At 39.9% G+C, this 6877-nt stretch overlaps 1 pseudogene; it reads right to left on the reverse strand.

Annotated features, from left to right (window-relative positions):
* Positions 1 to 3385: 3385 nt before the first annotated feature.
* LOC103585008 lies at positions 3386 to 3637 on the reverse strand (annotated as a pseudogene).
* Between the last annotated feature and the right edge of the window lie 3240 nt (positions 3638 to 6877).

Consider the following 6877-nt stretch of genomic DNA (forward strand, 5'->3'; position numbering starts at 1 on the left):
CCCGGAAAAAAAAAAAAAAAAAAAAAAAAAAAAAAAAAAAAAAAAATACTTCAAATGGCAAATTTTATCTTAGATTTATTTTACCATAACAAAAAACTTAAGTAAAACACCAAAAAGATAAATAAAAACAAAACAAAAAACATATTTGGAAATTAAATAACATACCTCTAAATGACCCGTGGTCAAAGAAAAAACCATAGTGGAAATTAGAAAATAATTAAAACCAAAGTAAGAGGGTGAGAAATCAAACCATAGGATTTGAAAGGTGGGGTGTATTAGTACATTTCTGTTGCTTATAACAAAATACTTGGAACTGGGTGATTTATAAGAAAACAAAATTTATTGCTTACAGTTTCAGAGGTTAGGAAGTCCAAAGTCCAGGGAACATATCTGGTGAGGGTCTTGGTGGTGGTTGACAGTGATGCAGGATATCACATTGTGAAATGGTGGAACAGAAAGAAAGCAGAGACCAGCCTCCTCATTCACTCTCCTTTTAAATCTCCCAGAACCACGTGGACCTGACTGCCATTATTAATCCATTCACTACTGCACGGTTCTACAATTTAATCACCTCTTCAAGGATCCACCTTTCAATTACCATGATAGGATTTCCCAGCCTAACAGTCACAGTGGAGGCCAAGTTTCTAATACATGAAACTTGGGGAACACCATTCAAGCTTCATTGAGTTTGGGGGGGACAGTCAGTCTACTACATGGGGCTTTTAAAAGGTGATTGAGGGCCGGCCTGGTGGCGCACGGGAGAGTGCGCCGCTTGTGAGCGCGGCGGTGCTCCCGCCGAGGGTTTGGATCCCATGTGGAGACCGGTTCCCGCTCACTGGCTGAGTATGGTGCGGGCACAACACTGAGGGTTGGGATCCCGTTGCCGGTCAGTAAAAAAGACAAAAAGGAAAAAAAAAAAGGTGATTGAATTGTGAGCAGTATGTTTCCATTCACGGATTAATGAGTTAATGGTGTAATGGAAGTAGACTGATGGCTTTATAAGGATAGCAAGTGAGCATGTGAAAACACTCTTGCTCAGCCCTTGCTTTTGATACCCTGCATTGCCATGGGACCCTATATAGAGGTCCCACACCAAGAAAAAGGCCCTCACCAGATATGCCCCTCAACTTTGGACTTCCCCACCTTCAAACTGTAAGAAATAAATTTCACTTTCTTATAAATTACCCAATTTCAGGTATTCTGTTATAAGCAACAGAAAACTGCCTAATATACAGTTTAAGAAGGTACCATTGACAATATTTTCAAAAACTATAAAGTACCTAGGACCAAATATAATAATATTTTGCAAAACCTTTATGAAAAAAATTAAATAACTTTATTGAAAGAAATTAAAGAAAACCTAAATTGATGGAGAAATATACGATATTGAGGGATGGAAAGCTCGATATTTGAAGATGTCAACTATCTATAGATTCCACAGTGATTTTTATGAAATTTGACAAAACTTATTCTAAAATTTACATGGAAGAGCAAAAGACCAAGAATAACCAAGACGCTCTTAAAGAAGCAGAACCAGCCACAGGGATATATCCTACTAAGTGTTGTCTTAATATTAAACTATAATAATCATACCAAACCCATATATAATGCCTCCCATGTGCCAGGCACTATTCTAAGTGTTTTAGTTCTGTTAACCCATTAAGTTATAGTAATTAAAACCGTGTGATTCTGGTGCAAGGATAAATAGACCAATGGAACAGAATAGAGAATATAGAAGCAAACCCATGCATATATAGAAACTTGTTATATGGCAGAGTTGGCATTTCAGATTAGATTAGAGGAGAAAAGGAAGGACTATTCCATAAATGGCAAATAGTTAATCATGTGGCAAAAAAGAAAAAAAAATAATAAAGTCAGTCCTACCCCATTGTCTTAGTCTCTTCAGGCTGCTATAACAAAAATATTATAGGCGAGGCTTGTAAACAACAGAAATTTATTTCTTACACTTCTGGAAGTTGGGAAACCCAAGATCAAGGCTCTGGCAGATTTGGTATCTGGTAAAGGCCCACTTCCTGGCTCACAGATGGCCATCTCCCTGTCTCCTCAAGTGGCGGAGGGAACGAAGGAGTTCTCCAGGGTTACTTTTTTTTTTTTAGATTTAAAGTGCTGCATTAAAATACAAAACAAAAATAAAGTTTGTTTTAGGGCAATTAAAATAAATGTTTCATGTTTGAAGACATGACACTAAAAAGAATAAAAAAACACATGTAGGATTATCATTCTATAATTGTTCTATTTTGCTATTTTCATTTTAAGAATGTTGCCTTTTTCAAAGAACAACAGCTACCTGGCAAAATTTATGCTTAAGATATTTATTTATCCTTGACCAGAGGTTTCAGAGGCTACTATGCCAATTGGCTAGTCTAAACCCTCTTACGTTAAATATGAACATTTTCGGGGTCAGCCCGTGGCTCACTTGGGAGAGTGTGCTGCTGATAACACCAAGTCAAGGGTTAAGATCCCCTTACTGGTCATCTTTTGAAAATAAATAGATAAATGAATAAATATGAACATTTTCGGGGTCAGCCCGTGGCTCACTTGGGAGAGTGTGCTGCTGATAACACCAAGTCAAGGGTTAAGATCCCCTTACTGGTCATCTTTTGAAAATAAATAGATAAATGAATAAATATGAACATTTTCGGGGTCAGCCCGTGGCTCACTTGGGAGAGTGTGCTGCTGATAACACCAAGTCAAGGGTTAAGATCCCCTTACTGGTCATCTTTTGAAAATAAATAGATAAATGAATAAATATGAACATTTTCCCAGTACCAGTTTTAAATCGCATCTCATTTATCTTCCTCCTTAAGAACTGCATAGGCTTGTTTTAACTATTTTAAACACCCATAATAAGCTACAGAGTTTGCTAAGAGTAGAGGGTACTCTGGTTAAAGACCAAAATGGCGTGGCTAGAGGAAAAGCAAGCATTATTAAATACGAATGCAATCCTTACCAATATAAATTGAACCATTTTTTTTCTCAATGAAAAAGCTAGTCCAAAAAAAGTTCTCAATCTATAAAGATTTATCATTTCCGAATCACAGTGAAAGGAACTTGAGTAATTTACCAATTTTGTTTTCTACTATGTGCCTTAGAGACACCTCACTAAAAATTGGTATCTAACACAACAGAATGACATTTGCAGAATGTAATGTTGTAGTGACAGTACTGAGGTTGATTGTTACAGCCTATTAAACTCTTTGAGAATTAAATGGTTACATCATAATTATTTATATAGAACACTGGTCCAATAATCGAAAAATAGAAAACAGCAACTAGAAATTTATCTCATTCAGTGTTTGCGGATAAAAAGGTTACCCATTCTTTCCATTATTTTCTGCAAATGAGTCCTTGTTCAAATTGAAATCTAACGGCAATTAAATTCTGGCATTTCTCCAAGCTGCTGTATGAAGAGGATGCTGAAGGCCATCACTACACAGCATACTGCAACATAAGCACTCTTCCGTTCACCAATTCTGGGGCACTTCCAAAATACACCCAACAGTCCAGTTTTATTTCTGTCCAGGAAGCCAGGTACCAAGGATCGGATATAAGCACAGGTACACATAAACAGCAAGATTACAGTCAACAGACTCTGAAAATTGAAAATGGCAGACATAGTGAGGCCAGCGATGGCCCAGCCACATTGCAGTGTTACTCTTATAAGTGCACTAATCCCATTCATGAGGGCTCAGTCCTCATGCCCTAATCACATACCAAAAGCTTCACTTCCTAATACCATTGCACTGAGCATTAAGATTTGTTTTTGTTTTTGTTTTGTTTGGCAGCTGGACCTTGGTATTATAACACCTGCAGGATTTGTTAACACATAAATTTGGGGAGTAAGGGGGCCACAAACAGTCAGTCCATAGCACCCATATTATAAAGAAAAAATAAATCCCAAATAGACCCAGGACCCCTGGTCTCCCCTGCCAGAATGAGGGGGGTGCCACAGGCCTTGACCACGCCCCCCTCCATCCACCTCCTCCCATCCTATTTTCCTCCCCCTTTCTCTCTTTCCCTCCCCCAACTGCTCTACAACATCTTAGAATGCAAAAAAATAATAATATTAATTAATAAATTAATTTTTAAGAAAAGACCCAGGACTTAAACAAATAAGGCAAAAATTGTAAACCTTTCAAAGAAAATATAGGAAAATGTCTTGAGAACGTTGGGTAAGAAGAATTTTTTAAAGATATAAACAAATGCATACTGTGATATTGTAGTTGAACTTTTGTTTCCTAGCACACAGCTCCTAAAACTCTTGGAATCTCTCAAGTGATAAGTGCCTTTTTCTATGGTGATGAAATGACTGGTGGATGGGGACTCCTAGATAGCCACAGGTTGGGAGCTGGTTGTCAGGGGAACTGACCACGTGATTAGAAGCTGGAATTTTCAGTACCTCTGCCCGCACTGACCTGACCTCCAGAAATGGGAGAGGGGCTGAAGATTGAGTTGATCACCAATGGCCAATAATTTACTCAATCGTGGCTATGTAACGAAGCCTCCATAAAAAACCAAGAGGACTGGGTTGGGAGAACTTCCAGATAGCTGAACATGTGGAGGTTCCTGGAGGGTGGCACACCCAGGGAAGGCTTAGAAGCTCCATATTCCTTCTCCTATACCTCACCCTATTCATCTCTTCTGTCTGGCTGTGCATTGGTCTCCTTTGTAATAAGTAAACTTTATAAGAAATCAGTAAATGCAAGTAAAGTGTTACCCTTAGTTCTGTGAGCCACTCTAGCAAATTAATCGAACCCAAGGAGGGGATAATGGGAACCCTGATTTATAGCCAGTCAATCAGAAGTACAGGTTAAAATCTGGTGCTTGAAGAAATTGGCTTCTGATGTGGGGACAATCTTGTGAGGTGAGACTGAGTCCCTAAACAGTGGGATCTGATACTGTATCAAGTTAGATAGTGTCAGAATTGAATTGAATTACAGGATGCCCAGCTGGTGTCTGCTGGAGAATTGGTTATTGGTGGGGAGAAATCCCCAAACATTTTGGTGACCAGAGGTGAAGTGTTCTGTGTTGTGTTCACTGTGTGAGAACAGGAGAAACACTTCAGCTTCCCCCCCGCCACATCTCCTACACATACTATTAAGGAAAAGATCAATAAATTCAACCACATTAAAATTAGTATCTTTTCATCAAAACACATCAAAGAGAATGAAAAGACAAACAGTCAAATAGAAAAACCAGCAAAAGATATATATTTTTTTTCCTTTTTGTCTTTTTTCGTGACCGGCAACGGATCGCAACCCTCAGTGTCGCGCCCGTACTGGACTGGGACCGGCAACGGGATCACAACCCTCGGTGTTACCCCCGCACCTCGCTCAGCCAGTGAGCGGGAACCGGTCTGTATGTGGGATCCGAACCCTCGGCGGGAGCGCCACCGCACTTCCCAAGCGGCGCCCTGTAGCAGTGCGCCACTGGGCCGCCCCAAAAGATATTTTATAACAAAGAAAACATCAATGGCTAATAAACATACAAAAAGATGCTCCACCTCATCATTCCTCAGAAAGATGCAAACTAAAGCCATAATGAGGTACTATTCATTTTATATCCACCATATTGAAAACAATGAAAGAGTCTCACCATATTCATGTCAGGGAGAATATAGAGCAACAGGAACTCTCACTTACTTTGGTGAAAGTGTAAATCGGTACAACTGCTTTGGAAAACAGTTTGACATTACCTGCTGAAGTTGAGCATGTGCATAGATCCCGGCAATTTAACTCTAGATATACACCCTAGAGAAACCCATGCACCTGTACACTGGGGGACATGTTCAAGAATTTATATGGGAACACTGTTCATAATAGCAAAAAAACTGGCAACAACCTAAAGTGAATAAATTGTGATGTATTCATACAGTAGGATGTGTTAGAGGAGTACAAAACCAGCACTGTTTTGTGTCCCACTCTCCTGCTTAACCTCATTCTTTTGCGTCACTAAACAGTTACACCTTAACCTTCAGGCAAATGTAAAGGGAACACAGGTTTCAGGGAGTGAGTGACTTATTACAGCAGGTGATATCAGTGGTCTGAGCACAGACATCACAAGACCCCCTTTACCTCATGGATCACAAGACCCCTGCCTCGTGAATCACAAGACAGCTGGTGAATGATGTTATTACCTTACTTTTCTTTCTTTTTTTTTTTTTTTTGGTCTTTTTTTTTTGTGCCCGGCCGCACCGCGCTCAGCCAGGGAGGGCACCAGCCATCCCTATATAGGATCCGAACCCGCGGCGGGAACGCTGCTGCGCTCCCAGCACCGCACTCTCCCGAGTGCGCCACAGGGTCGGCCCTTACCTTACTTTTCTTAAGACGTTTCCCTGAAATTATTCTTAGTAACAGGGTCTTTTGCTATATAAACATTGTCTAACCTAAGAGAGTCAGAGCTCTCATCTACTGACATCTGATTCTTCACTGCATCCAGCTTTCTTGTCTGTACATCATCCCAATTAATAAATATTTCTGATTACCCAAATGGACCTACCTGCTTCCCTCTTCAGTCTCAAAGATACTTTCTCAACTTGGAGAGCATTATATCTTATCCCCCTCCTCGCACAGGGTGCTAAACAACAGCGAAATTGACTAAACTTCAGCTATACAACATATATATCTCAAAAATCTCAAAAATAGGGCCAGCCCGGTGGCGCACTGCTACAGTGCACATACAGACCGGTTCCCACTCACTGGCTGAGCGAGGGGCGGGCGCAGCACCGAGGGTTGCGATCCCGTTGCCGGACACGAAAAAAAAGACAAAAAGGAAAAAAAAAAATCTCAAAAATACACTGTTGAGCAAAGAAGCAAGTTATAAAATAATACATATGGTATTATTCCACAAAATTCAA

Source organism: Galeopterus variegatus, unplaced genomic scaffold (assembly GCF_000696425.1).
Source record: "Galeopterus variegatus unplaced genomic scaffold, G_variegatus-3.0.2 Scaffold209, whole genome shotgun sequence".
NCBI classification, from domain to species: Eukaryota; Metazoa; Chordata; class Mammalia; order Dermoptera; family Cynocephalidae; genus Galeopterus; species Galeopterus variegatus.